Source organism: Papaver somniferum, chromosome 11 (assembly GCF_003573695.1).
Source record: "Papaver somniferum cultivar HN1 chromosome 11, ASM357369v1, whole genome shotgun sequence".
Taxonomy (NCBI): domain Eukaryota; kingdom Viridiplantae; phylum Streptophyta; class Magnoliopsida; order Ranunculales; family Papaveraceae; genus Papaver; species Papaver somniferum.
In genome coordinates, this window is record NC_039368.1 from 86470856 (window position 1) to 86482380 (window position 11525).

Consider the following 11525-nt stretch of genomic DNA (forward strand, 5'->3'; position numbering starts at 1 on the left):
GTAAAGAAGATCATCCTCAGAATGATAGATCAAGGAAAGTTAAAGCATTTCTTAATAGGGAAAACGTGACCTCAACTACCACCGCCACCACCACCAGAACATCGCAGAGTGAACTCAACTAAAGGAGGAGAAACATTTTTGATTGAAGTTGGTGCAAAGGCAAAAAACTTGTTTGTAATTCAATTGTACATTCGTACAGAACTATTGAAGATTTTCACGACAATGTCTTGAGTCGAGTCTTCGCAAGGGATAATGATGGGAGAGAAATCATGAACATTGCGAAAGTTTCGCCGTTAAAAGAATGGCAGAAGCAAACTATCTCATTCGCAGCAGAAGAAGTCCCGGAAGGAGGAGAAATGCATGGTAATCCATTAGTGGTGAAATTAGAGATTAACCCAAAGATTAATGAAGATGAAGACGTTGAAGCTGAAGAATCATGGGCGATAAACAAAGTTTTAATTGATACAGGAAGCTCGGTAGATATCCTGTTTTATCATACTTATAAAACAATGGGAGGAAGAGATGAAGAGTTAGTACCATCAACTTACAAAATATATGGTTTTAATGGCACAGCCAACAAACCAAAAGGAGAGATTACTATGAGAATCACACTAAAAGGATTATCTTCTGAGATTCGATTCTGTGTCGTTGATGTGGAATCACCATATAATGCATTAATCGGATGACCTTGGTTACATGGGATTCTAGGTGTTGATTCAACATAGCATCAATGCATCAAATTCCCTCATCCTAGTGGAGTCGGAGTAATAAAGGGAGATTGGATAGAAGAGAAGAAATGCTATGAGATCGACGTCAAATCTTGCGAAGAAAAAGCTGCAAAGAAGGAAAACTGGAAATATAATATTAAAAAAATAAAAAGAAGTGAAAGATTGATGGTGGATCCAATAGAATTGAGAAGTGAAGAAGTGTTGCATAGTCAATGCCTGCGGAAGATAAGAAGTAGCGGCAATTTCGCAGGAAGTAAGCAAGTAACAGAAAATGTCATAGCTGCAAAGGCAGAAAGCAGCAGAGGTAAAAAATTGAAAAGATAAATGGAGAAATAAGTTAAGAAAATAAAAAATAGATATTTGATTGCTTTGTCGTTAAAAAAAAAACTTGTCGATTGATGAAGAAGATTGAGAAATTATAACAAAAGCTGAAATGCAAAAAGAAGATTGAGAAATTACAACAGAGCTGAAATGCAAAAAGAAGATTGAGAAATTACAACAGAGCTGAAATGCAAAAAATTAGATTGCGGCTTTGCGAAAATTTCGCAGAAATAAAGATATTTACAAGAGAAAACCAAAGATTGATGAAATATTAGAATGGGGCGATCCAACTACGGCGTACACCCTAGTTCGCGAAATCAAAAATTCGCAAGAGGCAAATGTAAGACCTAAAGTACGTCATAGGAGGGGGAACCTGATTACATGGCTCAGGAAAAAGTCACACCGCCGCTGGAACCTGAGTCTTGGAGATTTGGGGTCAATAAAGCCCATCCAGGAGAGCCACCTTGGATTCTCAGCTTGAGCATATGACTTAGGTTGGGCGACTGAGCGACTCTTCTAAGGAGTGCGGAATTTGATCAAGGCGTCGAGGTACACGGTTGATCCAAGAGTGCATGGGGCGTCTGGAGCGTACCTGGCCATTCTTGGCAAGTCTTGGCTTATACTGCACTCGGCCCGAAGAAAACCCCACTTAGGGTGCAGTCTCGTAACTATAAGCAACATAGGAAAAAGGGATAAGAGGCTTAGAAAACAACTGGTTGTTGTTAAGACCGGATGGGAGGAGCCAACCTTGTATGGTAGAGGTACGTCTCCTTGAAGGGGAAACCAGGGGGAAGATAAGGATAGCACCCTCCATTAATGTCATGAGGCTTTTATTCACGGGAGTATTAAGGCTTGTCATATTTGTGCAACGATCCTGAAGAGAAAAAAATACTAAAATATAAGGCGAGATCAATGCATGAAAATGTAAGGACGTCCTGCGATTTCGTCGCAAGACGGCAATGTCATGGGGTTTTATTTTCGCAAGAAAATTTAGGCCTTTCATATTGTCGCAACAAAAAATTCAAAAAGAAAGTTAAGGCAAGATCAATGGGTTCTTACATGAAAGTGTAAGAACGTCCTGCGATTTTGTCGCAATAATAAAGAGTGGCACAGTAAAACCTTTACTTAGGAAGGAAAAATAAGACCACATCAGAGATCGATACGAAAATAAGTTCAAATAAATCTCATCTTTGATGAGATGAATGAGAATAGTGAAGATAAGGCTGCGAGATTGAAATATATATATGAACATCCAAAAGACAGACTCATGAATAAGATGAAAGGTTAATGATAACATATTAACTAACCGCATTGCAAAAAAAAAAAAAATTGTTTTTTCTAATATATGCAGGTAGCAACAAAAAAAGTTTGTACGTTGAGAAGTGAAAGTTGAAGAGTTCCCTATGATTACAAAAAGAAAGAAAAAATGTGCAAGTATTACAAAAAGGTAACAGAAGAAATAAAGACTAAATCATCTCTCGGCTGATCACTCCTATTTGTCATCATCATCAGATTCTTCTTCCTCTTCACCCGTATCCACATCTTCATCTTCTCCACTTTCATCATCAGCCTCTCCTTCGCTAGCCTCACTGTCAGAAATGATCAAAGAAGGCATATTCTTCGAATTTCTTCTGAGAGACAAGGATAAATAGAATGGGGAATGTTGTTGTCATCGCAAACAGTCTTGATAGTGCTATTGCGAAAAGCAATAGAGTCATTTTGGAAATTCGCAACAGTAATCTGAAGTTGATTCTTCAATCTGGAATACTTTTCATTGCGAAAAGATAGTTTGTCTGCGAGATCCGCTTTTTCAGCTTCAAGCTCTTCTATTCTTTTACGAAAATCATCCTCAGCGGCTGTGAATAAATGACAATAAATTAGTAACACGATGGATATTTAATAAGGAAAATCGTTAGTAAAATAACAAGGTTAACAACCTTCTCTCTCTGAAATCATATCTTTAACCAAGGCCGAGTGCTCAGCATAAAGACTAACGTTTACACCTAGATCATTTCTGGAATTATCAAGAACTTTCGTAGCCCAAGGGAATTCATCATCATCATTTATGAGAAAGTGTGAGAGAACTTTATTTTCTCTTTCTTTGAGAGCGGCATTTTCGCAGAGGACATTATCTTTCTCAAGTTGGATTTCAAGGAGAGTTTGATGGAATTGCGCTAATGATTGTGCACCCTGATTGGAGATACGATCTTTGTCATCTATAAGACCACAGATTTTGGTTCTTAACGTACTAATTTCTTCCTTGGAATTAAGGAAAAGACGCTTAAATTTGTTGGCTAATCCCAAACTGGATCTATGGTCAGCCTCTAAGACATGGAATTTAGATCTGAGTTCGTTTAAGGAAAGAGAGTTGATTCTATCAGTAGAAGAATTGTTTAAAGATTGGTTAAGATGCTCAAGGAGGGTACTATCATCTATAGAGTTAGGGAATTAATGAAGAAATATGGCTTCATCGGAAAGACCTTAGACGTCTGCAAAAATGATTTATCTAATAAGGATGAGCAGCAAAATAGAGGAATAAAAAGAGTAAGAAGAAAATTTTCATACCATAAAGTTGCTTATTGGCATTCGGAAGGCTGGAAATTTTATCCTTCTGAATCGAAGATTCAGTTTCCAACTGTTGATTCTTCATTCAAAGACCAATAAGTTCAGCATCAATTTTTTCGTTTTGGCCACGAAGATTAGCAACTTCAGTTTCAAACTTTTCTTTTTTGCTGTGAATATTAACAAATTCAGCTTCAAGTTCATCATTCTTGCTGCGAAATTGTGCATTCTTCCTTTCTAGAACTTCACGTCTTCTTTCCAAGTCTGAAACTACAACAAATGAAGTCCTTGAAGCCTGCGAAAGATTACAAAAATTGTAAATACATAATATAATTATGAGTTATAAGTGTGGAAAAAGGAAAAGTAAAGAAATAAAAGCATACCAGAGCACTAAGTGAATGCACGAAGCTGGGAGTAATTGATCGAGAGACTCCACGAAGAGAATCATTGCCAATTAATATAGAAGCATCACAGATGTTCGCAACAACTTTGCATGTATTGGCAAGAGGAGCATTTCCAAGTCCTTGCATGTTATCATATAAAATACTGGACAATTGTGTCATAGAAGATTCGGTTGGATAATCCTTCTTCGAAAACGAATCATCATCATCATCATCATCATTATCCCCATTATCACCAGCACTTTCGTTAAGTTGAAGGTTCGAAGAAGAAGGATTATGAATCTTTCGTTTCTTTAAAGGAGGAACTACCGATTTCTCCTTGTGAATAATACTTTTTCCCTTTGATCTTCGCGACTTCGGCGAATACCTCAGGTCTTTCTTCTTCAACGACCTCAACACCAAACTTCGCAGGAAAAATAAAGACATAATCATTACTAGAAGACTCTAAATAAGAATATTTCTTACTTCATCCGTGATCGAACGCAATGATGCTGAGATGGTTTCCTTCCCAGTTTCTTTGTAAGCCTTTTTCAGTTTCCCAATCTAAAAGTTTCGCGAGATTAGAAAAGGATGGAGTAGTACAAGATCGTAAATTGAGTAAAGCATGGAAACATACCTCTACACTCTTTTCTGGCCATTTGAATACCCATGGTTCATAAGCAGCGAGATTCGCGGGAAGCACGTTTGAATCAGAGATGTAAGGTCCCTTTAGAATCAGAGGAAAAACACACCATTTATCATCTTTCGATTGACAAGGAGTCTTATTGTTACCAGAATGCCAATCGATGTCTTGCATAAGAAGCTTATCACTGGCAACATTATCTCTCTTCTTTAAACGAACATCCCAACGAGTGTTTTCCCTCTTCATGGTAATTACTTCGTAATTCTCAAAGAAACTGTCCACGGTGTATTGTTCGGGGACAATTACTAGATCAACGAATTTAGGATCTTTAATTTTGCGAGGATAGAGAGATCCCAAGCCGGATCCACGATTGGAGAACTCAAGAATGAGTCGAATGCAATCCCCACTTAATTGGTAGATAGCTCGCGAAAAGTTCGCATGGGAAATGAGTTCATAAAATAAAGGGAGATCTGGGTTGTAAAGAGGTATAGGGAGACCAGCGAGAAGCTGACCAAGCGAGATTACGATTTCTTGATCATTGAAATTGTAGCGAGAAAACAATTTGGGAAAAGAATGGATCTAGGATTTTGATCAGGAATGGTGGACAATTTAAAACCTCTTTCTGAAAAATCTTGTTGAATAATTTTAAGTAAAGTTACATATCTCTGACCGCTGGGAGGCATGTTTGAATGTGAGAAAAAAGGAAATCTGAAGATGGAACGGAAAAGAGATTTAAATTGCAGTAGCAGAAGAGGAAGTTGCAGAAATACAGTAAAAATTGCAGAGAGGTGGAGAAGAAAGTAAAAAGAGAAAAGGAGAGGAATGATAAGAATATATATAGAGAAAAGAAAAGGTAACCGCATTTAATGCGAAGAAACTTGGCCGGTAAAGAAGGAACGGTTGAAAAAGACGTGTCAACAAATGAAAGGATGACAAGATACGTGTAATAAATTCCGGGTGTAAAACAGAGTCGTGTCAGTACGGAAGAATACGGAAAGACAGGAAGCTGCGGCATTTAGAAGTACAATTTTTCATGATATTCTCCCCTTCGCAAAGAAGACATGAGAAGAGACGAGATGTAGGATCAGAATCTCGCAAATAACGACACTTAGAAGACATTATCATAAACACAAGAAAAGTATGATGATTTGGCGAGATTGAAGAATAGAGGCAAATATGTATTTTTCAAGCACCATATTATGTTATTTATTCCTCCAACAATCTCAACAAAGTGGATTTTTCCTTAAAGATCCCTCTTCAAGCAATATTCAAGGAAAAAGAGGCAAGATGTAGGATCCAAATATCGCACAACACAGTGATTCGATTATTTCCTTAACTTGCGAAAATACACCAGAGCTTGCGAAGTTATAGTTGTAAAGTGTTTGTGAATACTTCGTAAACCTATTTGAAGAATGACGTAACAAATGATGTCAGCTGTATCACAAGAAAAGTGTGAAGATCTTGCGAAATAAAAGAGCTCTGCGAGATTAACCATTATAAGTCTGCGAGAATATCGCAGGCCATATCCGAAAATAAAAGGGTGTCTTAGCTGTCATACACTGTGTAATATCCTATATAAAGGACCGAGTAGTTCATATAGAGGGAGATCTTTTTCGAGTGTTGAGCAAGCAAATAGGAGAGAGAAAATCCAAGAGTAGTTGTAATCTTCTTAATTTCAGATCCTTTTGTAAGAATTGTGAAAATCTATAAGAAAGTAAAATTTGATTGATCATAAAAGTATATTGATTATTACAAATTCATATGAGGGGTGTGTTGTAGGAAATCCTGCAACTACAGTTTGGTCGTAGGGTGGACAATACCCATGCGGGATGATGTCATTAATGATGTCACAGTCCTTTGATAGTGGCAAAAATCTTTTTTTTTTTCTCTCTTAAATAAAAACTTAAATATCTTTTGAACCATATGTCTAAAAATGATAAATTTTATATATTCAGAAAGCCCTCGACGATAGCTTTCCAACGAGTACCATTGTCGCTATGTTTCAGAGTTTTATTTTTAACTTATTTTTTAGCTATAAAATGAATTATCATACGAGTTCATTCTACAAAATGAACTACTTTAATGAACTACTATACGAGTTCATTCTACGAAATCAACTACTTTAATGAACTATCATGCTAGTTAGTTCATTCCAAAAAGTTCACTTTTTGGATTAAATAACATACGAGTTCATTCTACAAAATGAATTACCATACGACTTCATTCTACAAAATGAACTGGTATAATGAACTATTATTACGAGTTCATTATACAATATGAAAACCTATCACGGGTTCATTCTACAATATGAACTACCATTTGCGAGTTCATTTTATAAAATGAACTAGCATAATGAACAACTATTACGAGTTCATTCTACAATATGAACTACCATTCTGAATTACTATTACGAGTTCATTTTACAACATGAATTATCAATCCTAAAATATTAACAACTATTATGAGTTCATTCGAAATTAAGAACATCTATCACTAGTTCATTTTTCAATATGAACTATAATAATGAACTACCATTGCGACTTCATTCTTCAAATGAACAATTATTATGAGTTTATTCTACAAAATAAATTGCTAGTGTATACGAGTTCATTCTACGAAATGAACTGCTAGAACTAGAATGAACTACCATGTTATAAAATAGTTTTCGTTTTCGAATATGAACTACTATTATATCGAAAAAAAATTAAAAGCTCTGAAACATAGCGACAATGGTACTCGTTGAAAATCTATCGTCGAGGGCTTTCCGAATATATAAAATTTATTAATTTTTTACTTATATTTTGAGAGATATTTAATTTTTAAAGGAAAATCACCAAAACAGTCCTACAATTAGGACCCGATTTGCAAAATGGTCATACAGTTACAAACCATTTACAAATCAGTCACACTTCTGTTATTTCTTTGGTTAAGTCAGTATGTCCCACCGAATCAGAGTTAAATGACCAGGTATAATTACCAGTATATCCTTAACCTAACTACACCGAACCTCTGGCCGCAAATCTTGTTACTATTAATCTCGATGATCTTTTTAACGAACATGATTAGTTAGAACTATATAACACATTAGGGTTTCTTTTCCAAATCATTTTTCTTCGGCCGCTTCTCTCTCCATTACCATTACAGAGCTCTGCAAAACTTGAGATTCACTGAAGAAGAAGAAGAGATTTCGAATGAGATACATCGCAAGCAGATCCTTATAAGATTATATAGTTAGTGTGTATGGTTTGTTAATTCTCGTACGGTGATTTTGTGAAGATTTTGGCGCTAAGACTAGCATCTGATTGTTTAATACAGTGGTTTTTTTATAAGAGATTAACACAATGTTTGCAGACGAGGTTGGTAATCACATTGTTGAAACTTTAATTTTTACTATTTTGTGGATTTTTTTCATAAACCCTAATTAGAGAAAATTGGGGATTTTCCTACACCGTTGATGCTTGTGTTTTACTAATTAATTATCTAATTATGTTATGAATTACATGAATTCGATGAATGGGTTAGAACTGGAAGTTGGGGTTTTGAAGCTGTATGTAGAGAAAGTGCAGGGAAACAATTGGTCTGGTGGTATCTGTGATGGAGATGGAGTTGTGTTATACAGTGGTTTAATTATGAATCTGGTGATGGAGATGGAGATGGAGTTGCAATACAGGAGATGAAGGTGAAGCGACATGAAACGGTTCTGGATAGCGTTTATGGAATTGATTTGATGTTCTTGTTGGTGATTACTGTTTGAAAAGTTGTTTGAATGGCTTGAAGCAGAGTGGTGATCTGGTGAATGGATATGGACCAGTGGTGATTTTGCAATGAAGAGGAGATGCAGATGGTTTTGTTTGGTTGCAGCTGCAATTCAAGTTGATGGTGGTTGCAAAAATGATACGATGATGTGTTTGTTGTTGCAGTGCAGGTTACAGGGACTAGATGAATGTTTAGGTTTACAGTGAATGGGTTGCTCTCTAATTTGAATTTCAGTTAATGGGTTGATCTCTGCGCAATAGGTTGCTGGTGAAAATGGCCAGAGCACACATCTGGTGTGACCACATTGAGGAGTGTAAGAGAATTTCAGGAGTTCGTTGTTAACAGGGTAAAGATTATTTCAAATTTCGTGTTGGATCCTTTTTTTTTTGTGGGTATTGTACAATTGGGTTGTATTAATTTTCTTTACTACAGACATAGGGGAACGATGATGATAGCAATGTTGATGATGCCAGGAGGTTGGTCGAGAATATGGAGAAAAGCATAAAAAAAGAGAATCAGATTTATGGCGAGCTGAGGAAGGAAACAAGTATGGAAATGTCAGCCACCACCATTGTTTTTCCCAAACCAGTTTGCATATCCCCTAGCATATCCTTACCACCATTCCAGTGCATATCCTCCCACCAGTTCACATCAGTTTCAGAACTTGATAAACGTTCACATCATCACCAGCTTGCAGCAAACTGTGCAACACTATGAACGACTTGGTAGCCAAGCCACGCCAGAGTTGGACCCCGTCAGAGGATGCCACATGTCAGTGGTACACGTCAATAGATGCCACATGTGATAGTTTAACCATGGTTAATAGTAGTTGGAGTTAAAGAGAGGGTATTTTGGTGATAACTGTTTTTTGCCAAATAGTTATTTCGGACAGAACATGACTATTTTGTAAACGAATTTCAAAAGTTGATCATTCTGTAACCGAATTTCAAAAAGTATGACCATTTTGTAATTAGCCCATTTTTAAACTTTTATCTATTAAGGCTAAGAAGAGAGAGAAATTAGTAGAGAAAATAAAGAAGATAAAGAAAACCAGAAAAATGATTCACGTGAGGAAGAAGAAAGAAAATAAGAGACAAAAATGATACTTTAGATATTTTAATATTTTTAAATAATTATGGACCAAATGGAAAAGGTTATTTTTGAAAGGACCAAATAGACATGGGACCATTTAAAAAGGACCAAACCATTTTTTCCTATTATTTATTTATTTTAAGAACATGACTAGTTCTGTTTTTTTTAAGATAAGTTCATAAGCGGTCAATTTAAATTATGAGTGACGACTGCGATCATTCAGAATTTTGTTCTTAATGCTATTTTGTTCTCTTGATTATGATATTGGCTATAGTTGAATGGTGTCTTTGTTCAATTTGTTGTACCAACTCGATTCAATTGGTTGAATGCTATTTTTTTCTCCCCAAATTTGAAATGTTCCGTGGGATGTAATCCACGCTTGACTATTAAAGATAGGGGTGCACATACCCTACCCATGCCCGCCAATCCTACCCTACCCACCATTGTTTTAACCGTATCATATCCTACCTACTATTTGGCGGGTAGAGTGACGGTTAGAGATTTCTTACCCGCTGTTAAACGGGTAGGGTGAGGGGTAAAGCTCGAAATTATCCTATCCTATCCGCCTACCCGCCTTACATTGAAAAGACAAAATAACCCTTCCATTATATTTTTTCTCCTGCCCATTTTTTCGTTATTTCTATGTTTACCAAGTGCAAACTAGAAACTTGTATTTCCATTACTTATCTTTTTTTTTTTCCCTTTACTTATCTCTTTTATTCTCCTCAAACAAACAGAAACAAAACCCCATCTCCACTCCTCAGTCCTCCCCTCAAATCGATTTCTTAGTTTTTATCCAAAGAATACAAATCCGCGGTTGAGTTTTACAAATCGAGATTTATAACCATACAAAAACCCATCTCCCGACTCCTCCCCTCAAATCGATTCCTTCTCCATTGTTTTTTACAGGTCGAGATTTACAAAATTATGTGAAGCAAATCAATTTTATAGCTCACAGAAACCCTAATTTTGAAATACCTTTGTTATTCATTATCTCTTGCTATGGATATGGCTTTTGTTATTCACGGAAACCCTTTGTGACTATGGCATTTGTTATTCACAGAAACCCTATTACTTGTAATAGCTTCTACAGATTTGGTTGCTTTTTATTTCTTATTTCACTAGTTGGATTCTCGTTTCAAAAAAACTTAGATGCTTGGTGTTTTTCTTTTTATACCTATCATTTCTTTTTTCAATAATCATCACATAACTATCATTTCTTTTTTCAATAATCTGAATGAGTTTTTCTTTTTATACCTGAAGTATGTTGTATTGCTTGGCGTTTCATTTGTATTTGAAGAAATTATTTGAGAAATTAACATGCATGTTAACTGATTGATGAAATTTCTCATAGGAATTTGTTCCACATGGAGGACGAGTTTTAATGGGATTCTTAATTGGACATTTGTTGATTTTGGGCTAAGGATTCTTTACCAAAAAAGTAAGGTTAGAGTCTTGATTTCCTTCTTATTACTGTAACTGATTTTGAAATTCTTGTGAATTCCTTACCGCCCACCAATTCCAGTTTTTCCTGCACTCTCACCAAACAAGATGGTAATTAGAATTTTTAAGCTTGTAGTCTGTACTCCATTTACTGTCTGCTAATTGAGTTCTTCGTCATTTATCTATAATTACTTATTCGAATATGCATCTTATTGGTAGTATCGTTCATCAATGGCTTCTTTCAAGCAGTTCTTCTCCTTGCCCATCTTATGATCACTCTCATCTTTGGTTTCATGTTGGTCTCCTCCTTTGTTGATGCTGGCAGAGCTTAAACTTGTTGCAGGGTAAATGACACTTCCAGTTCACAAAACGGGATTCTATTGATTCTGTCAGTGATAAAAAAAAATGTGTGCCGAGAAAAATCCAGCATGTCATGGAAAACCCATATGAGGATTGCAGATTATAATTTATGCATGTATCTTCTGTATAACATGGAAGAGTACATGTACTTACTGGATGCTGAATAGCATGCCTGGACTGTAGCGTTGCTGCATAAGGTCCAAAATCTACTAAAATCAGTCATACCTACCAGGTCATATC

At 36.0% G+C, this 11525-nt stretch overlaps 1 long non-coding RNA gene across 1 annotated transcript; it reads left to right on the forward strand.

Annotated features, from left to right (window-relative positions):
* The first annotated feature begins 7757 nt into the window (after positions 1-7757).
* LOC113320636 lies at positions 7758-9363 on the forward strand. The gene is made up of 2 exons (XR_003346211.1): positions 7758-8736; positions 8823-9363. It is a non-coding gene; the product is annotated as an uncharacterized LOC113320636 (long non-coding RNA).
* Positions 9364-11525: the final 2162 nt, after the last annotated feature.